This window comes from Macaca thibetana, chromosome 10 (genome assembly GCF_024542745.1).
Source record: "Macaca thibetana thibetana isolate TM-01 chromosome 10, ASM2454274v1, whole genome shotgun sequence".
NCBI lineage: Eukaryota > Metazoa > Chordata > Mammalia > Primates > Cercopithecidae > Macaca > Macaca thibetana.
In genome coordinates, this window is record NC_065587.1 from 73,938,122 (window position 1) to 73,959,655 (window position 21,534).

The window sequence follows — 21,534 nt, forward strand, 5'->3', positions numbered from 1 at the left end:
GCCTTTTCCTACCCATGTCCTGAGTCCTGTGTTCTCTAACTTCCCATGTGTTCTGTCACACAAGCCAGTAACTGGGGTGATCTCATCAGTCACCCAAGCCTGCCCGTTCTGCCTTCCAAACATCCTTGGACTCATCCTTACCGCCAGCCTTCTGGGCCAAGCCCTGCCTCCTGCCAGGATTTCTAAGGCTGCCTCTAGCCCTCTCCCTACAGCCTGGCCACCTCTGCTAATCCATTTCTTACATGATAGCTGGGATGAGCTCTCTGCTTGGAACCCTTTGGGGCCTGAGGTTAAAGTTCAGACTTGGTAACGAGGCTTCTGGGGCCATCTGTGAGCTGGCCAGTGCCTGACCCACGCGTTTGGGCCCTCACAGCCACAGCTGCCGCTTGTCCTGCCTTATTCCAGGTGTGTGCCTGTCCCGGGCGCTGGCATGTGCTGTTTCCTCTGCCCAGTTTTTTTCCTTTCCCCAGCTCTTCCTCAGCCTGTCTAACTCCTCTTTTCCTTGCAGTTCTCACTGTCAACAGCACTTCCTTGGGGAGGCCTTGTGTTGTCTCCTCACTGTGTTTGTGTCTCCTGCCCCAGGACAGGAGGATCTGAACTCCTGGGAGCCAGCAGACCAACCTTACCAGGGCAAATGTCTGAGGCCAGTGGGACCTCTAGATTGATTACCTTTTGGACAGTGGCCTCTGCCATTTCACCCACAGGAAACCTACTACCATCGGAACTTCCACAGCGAATTGCTCACCCACATTCAAGATGCAAAAAACCCCGCTGCATTCACTTACTTTCCTAAACCCCACAAAATCTGACTCCAAGCCACCAGTTTCCAAGACTGTTGGGAAAACCAACATGAGCAGTTTCCCTGGCTGCCTTGCTCCCTTTTGTTGCACTAGGAGCCGAGGGCTCACATGGTGCTGAAGTGGTGAGGGTCCCTGGGCTCAACTCCATCTGCTGAAGGTTCTGTTGTCCAGGCCTGTGAAGTCCATAGGAGGCCCTAGGCCAGTGGCACAGAGCACCTGTGCAGTTGCCTGCATCTGGCATCCTTCCATATCCGGAGCCCCCACACACTGGCCTTGATGATCTCTTTTTTCTCTTTTCTCTCTTCTTTCTTTTTTTTCTTTTCTTTTTTTCTTTTTTCTTTTCTTTTTTTTTTTGAGACAGAGTCTCCCTCTGTTGCCCAGGCTGGAGTGCAGTGGTGGGATCTCAGCTTGCTGCAACCTTTGCCTGCCAGGTTCAAGCGATTCTCCTGCCTCAGCCTCCCAAGTAGCTGGGATTACAGGCACGTGCCACCACACCCTGCTAATTTTTTTGTATTTTTAGTAGAGACGATTTTGCCATGTTGGCCATGCTGGTCTCGAACTCCTGACCTCAGGTGATCCACCCGCCTTGGCCTCCCAAAGTGCTGGGATTACAGGCGTGAGCCACGGCTGATTGTGCGTTCAGCCAGCACTTGTGGAGTGCCTGCTCTGGGGTAGGCCCTGTCCAGACACTGCAACAAAAAGTCCTTGTTTCATGGAGCTAATTTTAGGGAAGAACCACAAACCCGAGAAAGCTTGTTAGATGGAGAAAATTGTAGCCAGGAGGAGGGAAGAGGGAATGCTGGTAGGGAGAGATTGCCATTTTAAATAGGGTGAACAGGGAAGGCCTCACTGCAGAGGTGGTGTTTGGGCAAATGGACACACCTCGAGGCTCTGGGGGAGGGGGCTGTTCAGGTATCTGGGGAAGTGCAAAGACACCTGTGTTGTGGAGGAACTGCAGGGTAGATGGAGCAGGGGAGTAGGGAGGAGCACTGGCAGGAAACCCAGGGGTCGCAGGGATCCTGAGTAATGACACAGGGCCAAGGCCATTGGCTTTTACTCTGAGCAAGATGAGAAGCTGTTGGGGAGTTCAGAACCTAGGAGTGACTCTTCAGAGCCTGGGAGTGTCAAAGTGGTGTGTGTTTGCAAAGGGCTGCTATGTTGAGAACAGACTACAGCGGGCCAAGGGCGAAAGCAGGGTGATCAGAGAGGAGGCAACAGCAGCGATCCAGACACACAGGTGGCTCAGCGGGGGACATGGGAGTGGGGCAGTGGTGAGAAATGGTCAGATTGTCAGAATCTGCAGAAGGATTAGGTATGGAGGAGAGGGAAGAAGAGGAGTCAAGGATGGCTGTGAAGTTGGCTTGGGCAGCCAGAAGGATGGCGCTGCCGTTTCTGAACTGTGGACGGCTGTGGGAGGACAGGTGCAGGTGGGAGGTGGATGCAGATGGACAGTCAGGAGTTTGGGTTTGGACACGTTCGGTTTGAGATGCCTGTGAGATACCCACACAGGGATATCCAGTCCCGGGGAGGAGTCTGAGATGGAAATAGAAATTTGAGAGTGATCAGGGTGTGGGCGTTAGTCTACACCAGGAGCCAGAAGCCTGGATAAAGTCACTGACAGAGAGGAGCTAAGGTCTGGAGATGAGCCCCTCCATTGTTTTGGACTTGAGGATCTACTTTTTAGCTAGGGCTACTCGCTTCCCTTCAATAAGACAATCCAGCCTTCAGGCCTGGGGAAAGGCCTGGGTAGCGTTGCTTTCAGGTGGCCCCACTCCCACCTGACAGCAGAAGCAGCTATTAATTTTCCCCTGGGGCCGGAATTCTAGAGGCCTGGGTGCCCTTTCCTTGAGAAGAAAGGGCAGCTTTACCTTTTGGTCTCCTGGGGAAAGGAGAGGAAGGGGAACAAAGCAAGAGTAACTTCTCTGTTTGTTAGCCGGGCGAGGTGGCGGGCGCCTGTAGTCCCAGCTACTCGGGAGGCTGAGGCAGGAGAATGGCGTGAACCCGGGAGGCGCAGCTTGCAGTGAGCTGAGATCCGGCCACTGCACTCCAGCCTGGGTGACAGAGCGAGACTCCGTCTCAAAAAAAAAAAAAAAAAAAAAAGAGTAACTTCTCTGTTTGATTATTCAGAGGCCAGGCAGTCGGGCTGGGGAGCCCCAGAGATGGACTCATGGCCTGGCCATGGCATACTAACTTACACACCATCCAATATTTACCAAAAGACATTGCCAGTTCCCAAGTCAACCAAAACTTAGGGAGTTCTCAAATGAAAGAAACACCATTGTGTTATTTACGTTAATATCACTTCTCAATTTTAACAAACTTCAGTACATTTTTAGGGTAAAAAGCACATCCATCAGACTGAGTCTAGGTTCAGGGTAAACTCTGATCTGGATTTGACTGACGCAACTGAAGTTATTCCTGCAGCAAAGATGGGCTTTCTGATCTTGCCCACATGGTCTCTATTTCTCGTAGATTTCAAGAGTCGTAGAGGTAGAGCCTTTTAAGCCTTTGATTCTCAAACTTGGCTCAACGTTAGAATCGCCTGAGGAACCTAAAAATCTACCAATGCCCGGGCGGTACCTCAGACCAATTAGATAAGACTCTCTGGGCGTGGGACGCAGGCATGAGTGTTTACAAAACAGTTCCCCGGAGTGATTCCAAAGTGTAGCTGAGGTTAAGAAACAGTGGTTGAAACTTCCTCCAGTGAGTCCAGCCCCTCTCAGAAACCAGCCGCAACTGGTCAGCAGCACCCTCTGCTGGAGCATCCCAGGGTGAGCCTCAGGATGTCCCGAGGTGACCCTTCTGGGGTAGTGCTTCTGTTCTATCCAATGCTTTTATTCTACACCACGAGCCATGGTGCAGAATGGCGTGTGCCTCCCAGTGCCTCTGCCCAGAACTCCTTCTGTCTTCTTCTTCTTTTTTTTTTTTTTTTTTTTTTTTTTTTAAGACAGAGTCTTGCTTTTTTACCCAGGCTGGAGTACAGTGGCACAATCTCAGCTCACTGCACCCTCCGCCTTCCGGGTTCAAGCAATTCTCCTGCCTCAGCCTCCTGAGTAACTGGGATTACAGGTGCCCACCACCATACCCAGCTAATTTAGTAGAGATGAGGTTTCGCCATGTTGGCTAGGCTGGTCTTAAACCCCTGACCTCAGCTGATCTGCCTGCCGCGGTCTCCTATAGTGCTGGGATTACGGGCCTGACCCACCGCACCTGGCCTCCTTCTGTCTTCTTACACCTCACAGGCTGAATCTCATTCCTCTTTTGCATGACACGTGTCTACAATGATTCTTAAGTGCCTCCCGGCTTTCCCCTTGCTGCCCAGCCTTCTCTTCCCAAGTTTTCCATCTTGTTCTTTTCACTCTTTCTCACGAGAAATGCCTCCCACTCCTTTCACTATGCTGACCAGTTCTAGACACCCACAAGCTTATCCTTTTTGGGGGTCCGCAGTCACTTCCTGTAGTTGTGCACCAGTGCGTGTGTTGGAGGGGGCATGCGTGGGATCCTGTGGGCACTGAAGACCCCCGTAGCCACTGCCCAAGAGTGAGCTGCTTCCCCGCCATAGTCTCATGGGCCCCTAAATGCCCTGTCTACCATGGTGTTCATCAGGAAGCGGGGCCAGGAGGGAGCCCTCTGATAATCTGTGGGTTACTAGAGAACCTCCTGAGTCTGGGGAGCTGGGGTTTGTGACTTCCTGAAGTTGTAATTATTTAACTTTGGATTTTGAATAGTTTTAGACTTACAGAAAAGTTGTAAGAATAGTATAAAGAATTTCCTACATCCTTCACCCAAATTTTCCAAATGTTAACATTTTGCCACCTTTGTTTATGTTCTCACTCCACACACACACTTTTTTTTCCTGAATTATTTGTAAATCGTAGACATTATGTCCCTTTACTGTTACATAACCTTACTCAGATTTAACCAATTATCCCAATAATGTCCGTCATAGCAAAGAATATTAATATGTATGTTTTTGACTGGTGCAATTTGAGGAACTCTGCAGGAGCTCTGAGAACAAGAAATACCTTTCCTACTTCCTTCCTGGCCACCCCTTCCCTCCTGTGATAGAAACGCCTGGGGCCACTGCTGTAGACGCCTAAGTAAGATGTGGTACCCAGCCTAGTGAGGCAGTGCTGTCAAGGGCCCCGCAGAGGGCAGTAGTGGTTCAGGAGTGAGGCACAGGCAGGGCTTAGAAGTGAGACATCCTTATCTGCAGAGGATCCTAGCCCAGCATTCACTAGCTTTGTGGTCTGGAACAAAACCCTTAACCACTCAGCTTCCCCCTCTATAAACTGAGGGTAATTGAGAAAATTTGCAAAGCATGTGTCCACTCCTAGCATCTAGTAATCATCCAACAGAAAGTTGTATTTGCACTATTTTAAACTTTTATTTGTAATATTACCACCTTGGCTGAGAAGTGAATTTCTCAGGGATGCCAGGGAAGAAGCAGAGAAATGTTCCAGTGAAGCAGAGGCAGGGCCGGACATTGAGGCTGGAGGCACAGAGAGGGAAGGGAGTTTCTTGGGAATGAAGGGGAGGGGAATGAAATGGTAACTGTGGCTAACCTTACACTGAACACACCCAGGCCAGCTCGAACTGAAATTCACACTGGAATGCTGGCTATTTCATGACATCGTCCAGGTTCCCATCAGGCGCTAGAACCTCCTCCACAGCCATCCTTACCAAATCCATGAAGGAGGAATGGCTTGTCTTCTTTTCCATTCGGGCTGGGGCAGTGCCTGAATTCGATTCCTGACTCCATCCCTTAGTGGCTGTGTGGCCTTGGGCAAGTTATTTAACCTTTCTGTGCTTCAGTCTCCTTGTCTGTAAAACAGGAGATAATGCCATTTATACTATATGGGGATTATACTCACTCCCGTGATCATTGTGAGGATTAAATAAGTTAATACTTTCAAAGAGCTTAGACTAGCTTCTGGCACACAGTGAGTTTTCATAAATATTATTATTACCGTTATTATTTCAGTGTCTGCTCCCACTGGCACCCCCTTTTCTTCCTGATCTGAAGGCTTGGCCTTTCCTTTTCCTCTTTTTTTTTTTTTGAGACAGAGCTTCACTCTGTTGCCAAGGCTGGAGTGCAGTGGCACTACCTTGGCTCACTGCAACCTCCGCCTCCTGGATTCAAGTGGTGCTTCAACCTCACGAGTAGTTGGGATTACAGGCACTGCCACCACACCCAGCTAATTTTTGTATTTTTAGTACAGACAGGGTTTTGCCATGTTGTCTAGGCCAGTCTTGAACCCCTGACCTCAAGTGATCTGCCCATCGTGGCCTCCCAACATATTAGGATTACAGGCATGAGCCACCGTGCCTGGTCGCTTGGCCTTTTAATATCACCCCCGGGGTGGTCCCATTCTGGGTGGGGGAGTTACTCTTGGGTCTGGGTCTCCCTGCCCCTGAACATAGCTGTTGCACAAGTGGCTGCTCACACTGAACTCTACAGAGTCATCAGTCAACCTTGAGGGATTGTTATCTGACCAAAGACTTTCTATTTGTCCATTATTTATTGCTGCAAACATACTAGAGAGCAAGGAAGCCATAAAAAGCAAATGGTAGGGTCATGTCAAAATGAGGCAGAGTCAGCAAGAAGAGGCTCCTAAACATGGGACATTTTGAACATCAATAAGGGTAATAACTGCAATCGATGGAAACACATTGATTATATTTAAATACGTGAATTCATAATAATACCTACATTCATGTAATCAGTATTGGAGAATGTGGGCAAACCAACTCTATTTCTAAAACTAGTTAATGAAAGGAAAGAATCAAGCACGTTTCCTGCCTTTTCTAAATAAACTGTACCATTGGTGTTAAATATCTGGTTTCTAAAAAATATAATTTTAATATATAGAGATGGGGTTTTGCTATGTTGGCCAGGCTAGTCTCGAATTCCTGGCCTCAAGCAATCCTCCCGCCTTGGCCTCCCAAAATGCTGGTATTACAGGCATGAGCCAGTGTGCCCAACCAGTCATTTCAATAAGTGTACTGGATCAATTATATATTCATGTGAAAAATTACCTCACACCATACCAAAAAAAAAAAAAAAAAAAAAAAAAATCCAGGTGGATTTTTAAATCCATCTAAACGTGAAAGGTAAAGCAATAAAGCTTTTGAAGAAAACATAGGAGACCACCTTCATGACCTCAGAGTAGGCAAAGATTTCTTAAACACGACACAAAAAGACTCACTATAAAAGAAAAAAAAATGATAAATTAGACTAAAGGGCCACTGTATTAGATACCTTGAGTGATTGCAAAACCTGGTTCTTGTCCTTATGAAGTTCATAATAAAGCCAATTGTTTTCTTTTCCTTTCTTTTTTTGTTAAGAGCAGAGTTTTAAAAGCTGACTGTCCTCCCTGTTCTGCTCTCCCTAGGTGGTAGACTACCTACCCTTCAGGTACCCTGCTGTTAATTCTCTGAGTTCCCAGAGAGCACGGCTCCCCAACAAGTAGCTGATATTTCTCCCTTGCCTGGCCTAGATTGGCCTCTATTTGGAGAGGTGGTTTGCTGGTTGAAGAATGAGAAGGGGGTGCGAGGGGGACAAACAGGCCTCTTCTGTGTCATTGACAGCTGATTTTTGTCAACGTGCTAAGTTTATGAAGTTGTCAATCTGTGATGATTAAGATTCTGTCGGGGTCCTGTGGAAAGGAGAGAGGTGGTGGCTTCTGAGAACATAACCAGAAGGCATTTAGTGAAATAGAAAAGTCATTGTACAGAGCTTTAGCCTAGTTATTCACTGAGCTCAGAAGTGCTCCTCCCTACCCCTCCTCTCCCTTCCCTTTCCTTTCTTTACTAGCTGGGATTGTTCTTTTATTTATTCACAAAATTATGTACAAAAACAAATCATGCCTTGCCCTTGTTATTAAGAGAGACATTTTAAGTGGATCATTGGAATACTATGTGGGAAGGCTTATTCATAGTTAATTATTAAAGACAACTTATCAAAGCTTTTCCTGGACCAAGTAACTGTCTCTTTATTTGCACCATTTCATTTCATCGTCATAGCATCCTTATGAGCTAAATATTATTCTACGTATTTAATAGGTCATAATATTGAGGCTCATAAAGATTTAGCAACTTGGTCACCTATATTGTTAGGGGTCTCAAGATAATCCTCTTTACAGGTCCAAGCCCATCAATCAAATGTCATTTGGCAATAACTCTTTCTCATTTTGTTATCAATGTGTCACCCAAATTATTTGGAGCCTGAGGCCTTAATTAAAAACCTGGCTGGTATGATTATAATGTGGCTGAGTGCTGATGCCAAATTTAAAGTCAGAGTGTGATTTTTTTGGTGGCTACTTGTCTTACGCTCCAGAAGGTTTAGGGCCATAGCTGGCTGGCCCCAAGTAGAGAAAACCCAATGGCTGTGTTTCTGGAGCAACCCAAGGCACAGGATACAAACCTGTCCATGCCACAATTATTGCACTTACTAGGACACACTGATTAAAATTCTGTTTTCCCCTGAGAAGACATTTATTTTTCAATAAATTCAGGAAACCATTTGACGACATCCAATATGCTTTAATAATAAGAACGCTCAACACGCTGGAAAAAGAAGGGAACTTCCTCAACCTGATAAAGGATATTTATATAAAAGCCACAGCAAATGTCATACTTAATGGTGACTGACTGCTTTCATTCCAAGACTAGGAACAAGAGAAGGATGTCTACTTTCACTGCTTCTATGCAGCATTGTACTGAAGGTTCTAACTAGAGGAATCAGGGAAGAAAAAAATCATAAGTCATCCAGATAAAAGGAAGAAGTAAACCCATTTGTATTTGCAGATGACATGAACTTGTATATAGAAAGCCCTAAGAAATCCACTAAACAGCTGTTAGAACTAATAAGTTCAGCAAGGTTGCAGGATACAAGATCAATATACAAAATCAATTGAATTTCTATGCATCAGCAATGAACTATGTGAAAGGTAATCCAGAAAACTCTCTCATTTACAATAACATCAGGAAGAATAAAATACTTAGGAATAAACTAAACCAAGGGAGTAGAAGACTTGTCCACTGAAAATGGCAAAACATTAATGAAACAAATTAAAGAATACATACGTGAATGAAAAGACATTTTGTGTTCATGGATTAGAACACAATATTGTTGAGATGTCCATACAACCCAAAGCAATCTATAGAGTCAATACAATTCCTATCAAAATCACAATGACTTTTTTTTTACATACAGATTTTATTTATTTATTTTAAATTTACAGAGACAAGATCTTGCTCTGTCACCCAGGCTGGAGCACAGTGGTGCCATCCCAGCTCACTGCAGCTTCAAACTCCTGGGCTCAAGCAATCCTCTCACCTCAGCCTCCCCAGTAGCTGGGACTACATGCACATGCTACCACACCTGGCTAACACAATAGCATTTTTTAAAAACAGAAATAGAAAAAACAATCCTAAAATTCACATGGAACCACAGGAGACCCCCAATAGCCAAGCCAATTTTGAGAAAGAAGAACAAAGCTGGAGACATCGTACTTCCTGATTTCAAAATATTAATATATTACAAAGCTACAGTAATTCAAGCAGTGTGATACTGGAATAAAAACAGACGTGTAGACAGATAGAACAGAATAGATAGCCTGGAAATAAACCCACACACACATGCACATATGGTCAACTGATCTTCAAAAAGAGAACCCAGAATACACAATGGGGAAAGGATAGTCTCTTCAACAAATGATGTTGGGGAAACTGGCTATCCACATGCAAAATAATAAAACTGAATTTTTTTTTTTTTTTTTTTTTGAGATGCAGTCTCGTTCTGTGGCCCAGGCTAGAGTGCAGTGGCATGATCTCACCTTGCTGCAATCTCCAACCTCCTAGGTTCAAGTGATTCTTGTGCCTCAGCCTCCTGAGTAGCTGGAATTACAGGCATGCGCCACCCTGCCTGGCTAATTTTCATATTTTTAGTGGAGACAGGGTCTTGCCATTTTGACCAGGAGTTTGAGACCCTCAAGTGATCCACCCACCTCAGCCTCCCAAAGTGCTGGGATTACAGGCATGAGCAACCATGCCCGGCTTGAAATTTAAACACAAAAATGAACTCAAAATAGATTAAAGATTTAAGCGTAAGACCCGAAACTGTACAACTTCCCTGAGAATACATAGGGGGAAATCTTCATGACGCTGGATTTCACAATGATTTCTTGGATGGGGAATCAGAAGCACAAGCAATAAAAGTGAAAGAGGGCCAGGCATGGTGGCTCATGTCTGTAATCCCAGCACTTTGGGAGACCGAGGAGGACAGATCACTTGAGGTCAGGAGTTCAAGACCAGCCTGGCCAACATGGTGAAATTAGCCAGGCATGGTGGTGTGCGCCTGTTGAGGCAGGAGAATCACTTGAACCCGGGAGGTGGAGGTTGCAATGAACCGAGATTGTGCCACTGCACTCCAGCCTGAGCGACACAGAGACTCCATCTCAAAAAAAAAAAAAAAAAAAAAAAAAAAAAAAAAGGCAAAACACAAGTTGAATCACATCAAATTAGTTTCAATTAAAATTTAATTGAAGTCCTGCTCCATCTAAGGAGTCGGGGAGGAGGATGTAATCTGCCAACTGCAAATCTTCATTGTTTGAGGGCTGCTCCTTGGGGCATTTCTTCCTCAGCACTTCTGGTCTGCTGCGTGTTCAGATGAAAGGAAGCTCCAAGGCAGAGCCACAGGTGGTTACAGTAAGAAGCGGCTAGTGGCCAGTACATGTAAAGGGAACTGACAGCATCTGCCCCTGTTGTTCAGTGTGGTAGCCACCAGTTGCATGTTGTTGCTGAGTACTTGAAATTCGGCCAGTTGGAGCTGAGATATGCTGTGAGCATAAAATACATCAATAATTTTGAAGACAGTAGACAGAAGAAAGAATGTAAAATATCTCACTAATAATTTTTAATATTGATTGCAGTGATAATATTGGTTGCAGTGATATTTCAGATATAATGTGTTAAAATTATTATTTAAGCTAAATTCGCCTGTTTCTTTTTTACTTTTTATTTTATATAATAATTTCTTCTTTTGAGACAGGGTCTCACTTTCTGCCTAGGCTGGAGTGCAGTGGCACGATCATGGCTCACTGCAGCCTTGACCTCCGGGGCTCAGGTGATCCTCCTACTCAGCCTCTCGAATAGCTGGGACTACAGGTGCGTGCCACCATGCCTGGCTAATTTTTAATGCTTTGTAGAGACAAGCTTTTGCCTTATTGCTTAGGCTGGTTTCGAACTCCTGGCCTCAAGTGATCCTCCCTCCCCACCCCCTCTCACCTCAGCCTCCCATAGTGCTGGGATTACAAACTTGAGTCCCTGCACCTGGCCTCGTTTTACTTTTTAAATGTGGTTACTAGAAAATTTTAAATTACCTCTGTAATTTAGCTGCATTGGTAGCTTGCATTATATTTCCTTTGGTTATTGTGTGCTCCACTCTTACCTCATACTAGGAAGTTAGGACTTAGGTTATAGCCCCAGCATCTGACAGCTGATAAGAAGTGGAATCAAGGTTCAAGCTGAGTTCAGAGCCCACACACTGAAATGCTGGACACGCAGGACACCATGGCAGCACTTTGGACATGCCCGTTGCTTCTGCCACGGGTTTTCACTGAAGAAACCTCCCCTGGTGGCTTCTAGGCTCTGAAAACTTTGACCCTCATGCAGCAGCTGTTGCAACCTTAAGCATGGGAAATGACATCCCTAGATGCCCTTGCTGATGGGCAGCTGGTGAGTCTTCTTCCAGCTAGTTTAGTGAGGTGGGCAGCAGTGCACGGGGTTGGTGAGGCATGTGCCCTCTGAACATATTGGTGTCTCTCCCCAGTGGGGCAGGCTACTCTGTACATTTCAGAAAAGGTGCCCGTGAAGCTGGCAATGTGAGCCTGTATGATCCTGGCCATGTTGGCCACAGTAGGATTAGCCATTGGCAAAAAGCCAGGTTGGCCAAGTTTATTTCTGGTGCCTTCTCACTTCCACACTCTTTTGTCATTGCCTCCTGTGCAGTCTTCAGGGTCCTGGAATTTCTATTTATCTTCTACACATCTATGGGGATCTTCTAACACATCCCAGGACACATCCCGGCCTCCGTGTCCACGCCAGGTTCCTCCATGCCATCCTGGGCTCCAGCCACCGCCGTGATGACTGTGTCTTATGTAAAAGAAGTCCCAAGGTTGAGTGCTGTGATTTTGGTGCTACAAAATTATCAGAGGCCCAAGCTCCTTCCAGCTTTTGGTTCTGGGGGTGGCCTTTGATTTTGTGGTCCAAGGTGGCTGCAGGAGCGCTTGTCATCGCACCTACATTCCAGGCAGCAGGGAAAGAAAGGGAAGAGGAAATATCTACTAAATCCCCTTTTAGATTTCCCAGAAGTCCTAGCAACGTGTCTGCTTATAATCCGTTGGCCAGAATTGAGCCAAATGCAAACTCTAGAACAAGGGTTGTGGGGAGGGGCTAGGAAAGCAGCCTTTATTCTGGCCAGCAATGTGCTGAAATGAAAGAGCTCTGTTACTAAGGAAAAAGGGAAGAATGGTTATTGACAGGCAACTATTGTTCTCTATCACAGTCATACACCACTTTCGGGAGACTGGTGTGAAAGCACAATGGGGTCTTGATAAATGCTACGGACACATTTCATCATTAACAGGCAGCATGAGTTGCCAGTCTTCTTTCAGCTGCTTTCATCAGCAGAACAAACCTTTGTGGCCAAATTCTTGCCTTTGATACCTTTGCTTCCAAAAAATGGTGTGGTGCGCACATGTTCTTCACTTATAAGTGGGAGCTGAACAATGAGAACACATGGACACAGGGAGGGGAACAACACACACTGGGGCCTGTCCAGGGGGTTGGAGGGGAGGGAGAGTATCAGGTTAAATAGCTAATGCTTGTGGGGCTTAATACTTAGGTGATGGGTTGATAGGTGCAGCAAACCACCATGGCATACGTTTACCTACATAACAAACCTGCACGTCCTGCACATGTATCCTGAACTTAAAATAAAATAAAATTGTTTAAAAAGGTGTGTGTGTTGTGTGTGTGTGTGTGTGTGTGTGTGTGTGTGTGTGTGTGTGTGTGTAAGCCTGCACGAGGCAGGGGGAGGGGTGGTGAGGAGAGGAGACAGAGTCCAACTTCCCCGTTGCCTTCCCGAAGGTATGAGCAGCTCATCCTCTCATCCTCCCTGTCTGTCCCTAGGAAGCCACAGCAAGTTTTCACTGATGCTTTAGGGATAGGGATTTGAGTCCCCTTAGAAACAAATAGAACCAGTGAGCACTTAATACCATTTCTGCTACAACATCTTTGCTGAAGACATTATTGTTATTTAAAAAATAAATTAAGATTCCTGGACTTGTATATTCAATATGGTAATCACTAAAAGGCTAAAATCCCCGTTTTGCGCACAACGCAGAGGTTCTAAGGTAAGGTAGCCAGGAGTTTAGTCCACTCCTTACAAGAGGTCACTGTGGAACGTGTTTCTGGTCTGTGCAGCTGTGGAATAGCTATAAGCAAGTATGTGGCTTAGCAATAAACCCTTTAGCCTATGGTTTTAACAAGGGGCTCAATTTGGAAATGGGGAATTAAGGAAAGGAACTGTCATAATCTTTCATAGAGTTGTGAATTTCTAACTCATGGATATGGGGGCTTGAAAATAAATCAGGCAGCTGGAGAACTATTTCACCTCTTCTTTGTAGGTATTGTCTTTGAGAATTTATGGATATCTATGGGAGATACAGTAGGTAACTGGAAAATTAAACATGAACAGGCATGTCTGCAAATCCTCCTGGGGGGCAGAGCTTGGGAGGAACATGAGCACACACAGGACCACTTGGTGGGACTTTGATGCTTTGAGCTCCTTTCTCCCTACTATTTGGACAATCTTGGAGTGGCAGACACTTTTATGGAATGCCGCATGGGAGCCACTGGGCATAATCCTGGGGGAAGAGGAATGGCCCCGGGGTGAGACCAGGCACTCTGGGTAGGGGCAGGATTCTTAGAAGGTGCATGGGGATTCACCAGCAAAGATGAGGAGGCAGCGGCTGCATTCAGGCTGGAAACTAAGGGCAAGAACCAGGGATATGTAAGGAGACCCCCTGGGAAGCACCTAAGTTCTTGGATATATTTTCCAATGGTTATGGGGAGAGTGATTACACATAACTTTAATCTCTTTTGAAGGGCTTATTAAACATGTTCTCAAACATATGCAATCTTTGTAATTCCCTTTTAGATACGGCAGTGGTGACAATCAGAGTTGGCCATAGGTGACAAATTCTTCAGCTGGGGCAAGCAGAAAGGGATTTATACAGAGAATTAGGTGCTTGCAAAAATCACTGGACAAACTAGAGAATCAGACTCTAGGCTGAGCTCTGGGAATAATTTACAGAGTGACACTGCAGAATTGGCCATCACGAGAGCTCCCCCTTGGTCAGGGAGCTACTGCCCATGTGACTGGCTCTGGGGACAAACACCTCCTGCTGAGGAGACCAGGGAGTTGCTGCCACAAGTAGGCCAACTTGACCCTCATGAAGTAGGGGTTAAGGTACTAGGACCTTTCTACACTGCTGCCAAAAACTAAATCCTGCCAAGAGTGTGTTGGCCAGTAGAAGCAGCAGATATTGTGGAAGTGGGACTTACAGTGCAGTTGGACTACATGCATCACAGGCAGGAGAAATTGATCTTTAGCTCCCCTGTAGGGAAACAAAGGTCGAAGCAGACATGACCAGTTAAGAAGCTGGTGCAGTCACCCTGGTGCAGGGTATGGTTTCAACCAAGGTGGTCAGGCTGGAAAGGGAGGCACAGAATCCCTTGGGATGTATTTTAGAGGCAGAACCATTGTAGCCTTTTCATGAACTGGATGAGAGTGGTGAGAAAAAGAGGAATCAAGAACAAGTCTTAGCCAGGTGCGTTGGCTCATGCCTGTAATCCCAGCACTCTGGGAGACCAAGGTGGGTGGATCACTTGAGTTGAGGTCAGGAGTTTAAGACCAGCCTGGCCAACTTAGTGAAACCCTGTTTCTACTAAAAATACAAAAATTAGGCCGGGCGCGGTGGCTCAAGCCTGTAATCCCAGCACTTTGGGAGGCCGAGACGGGAGGATCACGAGGTCAGGAGATCGAGACCATCCTGGCTAACACAGTGAAACCCCGTCTCTACTAAAAATACAAAAACTTAGCCGGGCGAGGTGGCGGGCGCCTGTAGTCCCAGCTACTCGGGAGGCTGAGGCAGGAGAATGGCGTGAACCCGGGAGGCGGAGCTTGCAGTGAGCTGAGATCCGGCCACTGCACTCCAGCCTGGGTGACAGAGCGAGACTCCGTCTCAAAAAAAAAAAAAAAAAAAAAAAACAAAAAACAAAAATTAGCCGGGTGTGATGGTGCAAGCCTGTAGTCCCAGCTACTTGGGAGGCTGAGGCAGGAGAATCACTTGAACCCAGCAGACAGAGGTTGCAGTGAGCTGAGATCGCACCACTGTACTCCAGCCTGGGCAACAGAGTGAAACTCTGTCTCAGACAAAACAAAACAAACAACAAAAAACAAGTCTTTAGACTTGCCCAACAGTTGGACAGGGTACCATTATTTCCCTGTAAGACTCTTACTGCTTAGTGTAGGGCAGAGGCTGTTATGGGGATGGGGAGGGAGTAGGAACATCACTGGGCAAAGGTCATGAGGATGTTTCAGAGGGAAGAGGACCCTTACTTCTCCGTTTCTCTATCCTGACTTTGGAGATCAGAGCTCTTGACAGCAGAGTCTTATTCATCTGGGAGTTGATGAGGCTGGCCAGGGCTGACTGCTTTGCTGCATTTGTTTCTGTTATCTTTGTTTTGACAGCCTCTCTTTTTCTGGCATTTGGTGGGTGTGAGCATAAGTAGGTTGGCAGAAATTACAGTAGTTCTTACTCTGGGACTTGCATGTCATTTGCATATTTTAAATTCCTCTGTGAAAAGACTTCCTGTCTATCCTGGACTCTGAAGAACAGGACCTAAAGGAAGACGTAAAGGAGGAATCAATTTAACTAACCCAGTAAGCAACTCGTTTGGGTTAGGCTTCAGACATCAAGACAAGAATCTGAGTGCAAGCAGTGTACTTGTAGGAGCTCAGGAAGAACTTGCAGTGCAGTGGAGAGGCGATACAGATAAATTTTGTTGATGAGCAGGTTGCTGCTGGCTGGGCACAGTGGCTCGCACCTGTAATCCCAGCATTTTGTGAGGTCAAGGCAGGAGGATTGCTTGAAGCCAGACGTTTGAGCCTGGTCAACATAGGGAGACCCCATCTCTACAAACAAAAAATTAGCTGGGAATGGTGATGTGTGCCTGTAGTCCAAGCTACTCAGGAGGCTAAGGCAGGAGGATTGCATGAGCCCAGGAGTTCAAGGCTGCTGATCTATGATCACACCACTGCACTCCAGCCCGGGCGACAGAGCAAGATCCTGTAATGAGCAGGTTGCTGCTAAGGGCAATTGGAGCTTAATTCCACTGCAGAAACTTTTCTCTTAGCGCTTGTTGATACCTAACATATTACATATTTTACATATTTCTTGGTTCTTTATCTGTCTCTCCCTCTAGAAGGTGAGATTCTTGAGAGTGAGTTTCTTTTCACCTTCAGGTATTCCTGTTGCCCAGAGCAGTGGCTGGGCCATGGTGAGTGCCCTGCAAAGACGCATTAAGTGAACACATGCATGTGAACAGTGAGGACCTGGAGGTGCTCAGTCTGTGAATTTTTCAGCAACCATGCCAACTGGCCACTGCAATCACTTCACTCAAGAATCCTCAGCCTAGGTGTTCTGGTCCTCTCTCATCTCCTGCCTCTGTCTGGCTGTATGGACAAAAGGATGCCATTGAATCCTCTGGGCTATGGTTTCCTGCAAAATAATGCATTTGAACTGGATGATCTGAGTCTCCCAGATCCTAATTTTAGTCTCCCAAGTCTTTGATTTATTGTCTTCTAAATTTCTACCTTCACCTGGCCAAGCTTCAAACAGGCTATATTATAACCACGACATATTAGCAGAGTAGTTAGTGATTCCCTTTGTTGAGTCCCTGTCTCCACTGCTTGTAGCAGAAGCCATCAGTGACCATCCTAAGCTCTTGAAACTGACTGTTCCAGGCCACGCCAACTGTACTCCACTGTGAGCTCCTGGGCCTTTGTGCTGAGGTTTTCTATCCACCAGGGATGGGCAGGCTGGAAGCTGTGAGGAGTGTGTGTCCCCAGGAGCAGCCTTCAGCCAATGATGTATAAGAACTGGATAACCCAGCTCCTTTGCCCCTCTGGGGTGTAACTCCCAGGTGTGTTCTACCCTGTCTCCCAGAGTTATCCCACACGATTGAGCCCCAGTTGCCCAGGGTCCTGTCCTGATCATTAACACTTCCTATCATCCCTCTATTGCTTACCCCACTACCCCTTCCCAGTGTTTCCTGGGATCGCCTCCCTAATAAGCTACTTGTACTGAAATCCCTGCCTTGGGCTCAACTTCTGGGGGACACTCATTTCTCCTGCTGACTTCTCCTTCTCAGCAGGCACAGAGCCTGCTGCCTCCAGGCAGCTGAAAGCACCTCATACATTTGCTTGTTGGGTTCTCTTTCTCTGGATGGGTGGAGTACTGGCCCCCATCCTCCCTTCCCATTGCTGCACATGTCCTCCTACGGGCTTCTCTTTCCCCCATATGGCTAGGACCCATTTCCTCCCACTTGCCCTTCCACTTTTTTCTCAAGCATCAGGAAGCAATGCTAACACTATTATGCAGTGCAATTTAACTCTTCTTTATCCTTACCTCTCTCACCTAAGCTATTCACATGGGGATCTTCACCTTCTTGACTAGCCCCACCCTTCAAGACTCTAAGATAAGCAAAACAATAGGTCTCCCCTGCACATGTGCCTCCGTCTCTGGGTTTGTGCTACTGCACAAACTGTAAGCAATTAAAACATGTATTTTTCTTGTCACATTGGACTCTATGAGCTCAAAGTCCACCCTGAGGCTTCATACCGCAGCTGGAAATTGCTTTTTATTCAGAGCATCCAGGGTATGATGCATTCTCTCTTGGCCACATGAATGACAGCAAGCAAAGAAACAGAAAAATTATATGAAAGAATAATGTTCCTTCTTCCTGGAAATTTTCTAAAAAGGATAGGATGAGAACTCTGGGACTTACTGTTTTTTAAAAAAAATGCCATACAGCCTCAAATTGCCGATCAACCTCAAGCACACACTCGAATGTATAATTTTTCTTGAATATCCAGCGTACAAAGGTTAGCTTCCAAGTCCTTGAGTAGAGTAGTAGCATGGACAGACTGTGGAAAGGCTGAATTGCCTGCCTGGAGGCAAGTTGTGTTTGAAATAAATAATGCATTTCATAATCCCATGTGACATCATGTTCTATGGAGCTTTGAGAGATGTAATCTACTACCATCACTCCATGCTTCTCAAGCATTTCTAATTAACTCAAGAACTGTGGGCCCTGTGTGGAGTTGAGGAAGTAGAAGAAACGGTGGGGGACAGGGGCATATGGGGGAGGAGGACAAACCAGAAAGGTTTTTGCCTGCCTTCTCAGTCCTCATCCTTGCTTTGGCCATTGCAGTCCAAATCTTTGCCTCAAAGATGAGGAAGCAAAACAAAACGAAACAGCTAATTGAAAATCTGTCCACCTAGACATCTAACCCTGGTGCTACGGTTTGAATGTTTGTCTTCTCCAAAACTCGTATTGACATTTAACCCCCAATGTGGCAGTATTGCGAGGTGGGGTCTTTAAGAGGTGGCTGGGTCATGAGGGCTTAGCCTCATGAATGGATTAATGTATTCATGGATTAATGGGTTAATGGATCAATGAGTTATCATGGGAGTGAGACTGGTGGCTTTGTAAGAAGAGGAAGAGAGACCTGGGCTAGCACACTCAGCTCCTCACCATGTGATGTCCTGAGCCACCTCAGGACTCTGCAGAGTCCCCAGTAGCAAAGCAAGAAGGCCCTCACCATATGTACCCCCTTGACCTTGGGCTTCTCAGCTTCCATAACTGTTGGAAATAAATTCCTTTTCTTTACAATGTACCCAGTTTCAGATATTCTGTTCCAAACAACAGAAAATGGACTAAGGCCCCTGGGATGCAGCTAGGTGATCAAAGTGTGACAATATGATGGATTACTTCACAGTTCTATAGTCAGGTTCTAAATCATATTGAGTCAACAAAATAATATTGACTGCAATAGATTGCAGACTGCAAAGCAGAGTGTACAGGAGGTCCTCATTTTGGTAAATTATATAGGGAGATGTAAATTATAAATACACAGGCTTATATTACACATACGTGTTAACTACTTACATATAAAATCATATATACATAAATACCAGCGGAGTAGACCATGTTCAAAACAGGTACATTGAGAGGAGGGGTGATTTGAAATGTTTGGAAAAATACTGTATGTGTGTTTTCATAGTGTTTCATTGATATATTTTTCTTTTATAAATAGAAAGCTGTATCAAAAAATATTGTCTTTCCTCCTGCTTCCATAATTATTGACACAGATAGTCTGAGCAAAACTACCTCTTCTCCCAGCTGCCTTTTTTTCAACCTCAGATGTGGCTCCATTGTTCATACTAACATACTTCTGCTAGCTAGGAGTGGTGCTCAAAGGGTAGGATGCTGTTAAAATGTCAGTAGATCCGAGACCTGGGCTCTCCATTCCGAAGTCCCCTAAAGAAACTGCAATAAGCCATGTAAGTCCTGTTTGACCCCACCACTCGCTCATTGTGATTATGGTAGACCTTGCTTTTTCCTGTCCTGTGCATCAGCTTAGACAATTGGGAAATTACTTTTAATTCAGAGATGGCCTCAGTCATGAATTTACAGCATTGTAACTATGTAACATTGTAACATTGTGGCTAATTGTAACAATGTAGCTACAGGGTTGCCCTGCTTTACCACAGAGACAGCGCCACCTAATGGTTAAACAAGTGCCCAGCTGTTCCTTACCAAAAAGCAACTCATTGTTAATTGTGGAGAGGATGGTAAAATCATAGCAGTATATCTTCCCCGCCTCCACACAATATAGTAGAAATCAATACCTATTTGAGCACTTCTCCATCATAATCCAACCATCAATAAATCTTTGAGTAAGATTGTGTTGTTACAAAGCATTCGCCAACCAATGACGTTTTGTATCCCCAGACACCATTATAAAGGCGAAGATGTTCCATAAACAGAAGACAACAAGCATGCCTGGTTTAATAGCATTTCTTGCCCACTGTTACTCAAAACACCCTGAATGCAGGAGCTCTCAAATGTATAATTCTTAGCCAACCAAAACCTGCTTCCCTGCGGCATAAACCACTCTGAGATGGGTGTAGGAAATACACTAATGAGATGCCTGAGTGTTCCCAATGCTTCCACACACTAGGGGAATTCGTCTTTATTGGTGGCCTCTGGATGTTGGGAATAATGAAACACTATGGCCAGGGTTTTCTAGCAGGGTTGAGAGGTGAGATTTCCAGGCTAACCCAGAATCTTGGCCTTTCAAGAGCTAGCCAATGTAGGTGACCACATCCAGGCACACCCCCTTTCTCTTCCATGCATGTATTACCACCTGGAGAGGATGTCATGGGGGCTGTATTCTGGTCCCCTGTATCAGCCAGTCTAGTGCAGCCATCTCCCAGCTGCTGTGAGTGTTGGCTGCTATCAGCTCAGTCACCCCCCTTCTCAATTTTTCCTTGTGCAAGATCTTCCTTGCTCTATACATTCTGCCCTCTCTCCTGCAGCCCACAGCCAATGACTGACTGACATGGGGGTACAAAGGGCCAATCCCTTTGCCTTAAACTGGGACCAACTCTGTGGTGCAGCTCCTGCTTCGGAGCTAAGTTTGACTCCAGCTAAGACCACATCTTTGCTCAGCTCCTTCCCCTGCCCACTCCTACTTCACTCACCTGCCTTCTCCTGAGTTACCCTCAATAAATCCCCTGTACCCGAATCCTCTCTCCGTCTCTTCTTTCAAGGGACTTAACCTAATACTGTGAACTTCAAAGAAATCACTCAAACACACTTCACAGGAACACTTTTCAAAAGATATTTTTGTGTTCTTTGATGATTCGGAAGATACTCCTAGCCTGTGCAGTGTCACTGGGCTCTTATTACGAACATCAATTAATTCTACAGGTAGGAAGAATTTTTTTTTTTTTTTTTTTTTTTTGAGATGGAGTCTCATTCTGTCATCCAGGCTGGAGTGCGGTGGCATGATCTCAGCTCATTGCAACCTCCACCTCCTGGGTTCAAGCGATTCTCCTGCCTCAGCCTCTCGAGTTGCTGGGATTACAGGCACAAGCCACTGTGCCTGGCTAATTTTTTTGTATTTTTAGTAGAGATGGGGTTTCGCCATGTTGGCCAGGCTGCTTTTGAACTCCTGGCCTCAAGTGATCCGCCCACCTGGGCCTCCCAAAGTGCTGGGATTACAGGCGTGAGCCCCCATACCCGGCCGGAAGAAATATTCTTGAACAGAGCTTTCCTATGGCTAGAGGATGTAATTATGTCTGTTGATTGAACAGCAGTCAGGACCTAGCCTGTCTGGATCTGAATGATGCAAAACCTGATGGCAGAGCCAGAAGCCAGAATGGTATTACCAGTCGACCTTTTTCCCGTGGACAATCGTGGGATGCAGCCATGGTGTTCCTGCATGTGCAGCTTCTTGCTTTTACAGCACTTCACGTTGGGTTGTCTCATTTATAGAGACATAGAACGCTAGTGCTGGGAGGACCTTTTGCCA

At 45.9% G+C, this 21,534-nt stretch overlaps 1 protein-coding gene across 1 annotated transcript in view; it reads left to right on the top strand.

Moving 5' to 3' along the window:
* Positions 1–21,534, top strand: part of CHGB (chromogranin B) — an 817,086-nt gene that overhangs the window by 135,402 nt on the left and 660,150 nt on the right. The window lies entirely within an intron of this gene.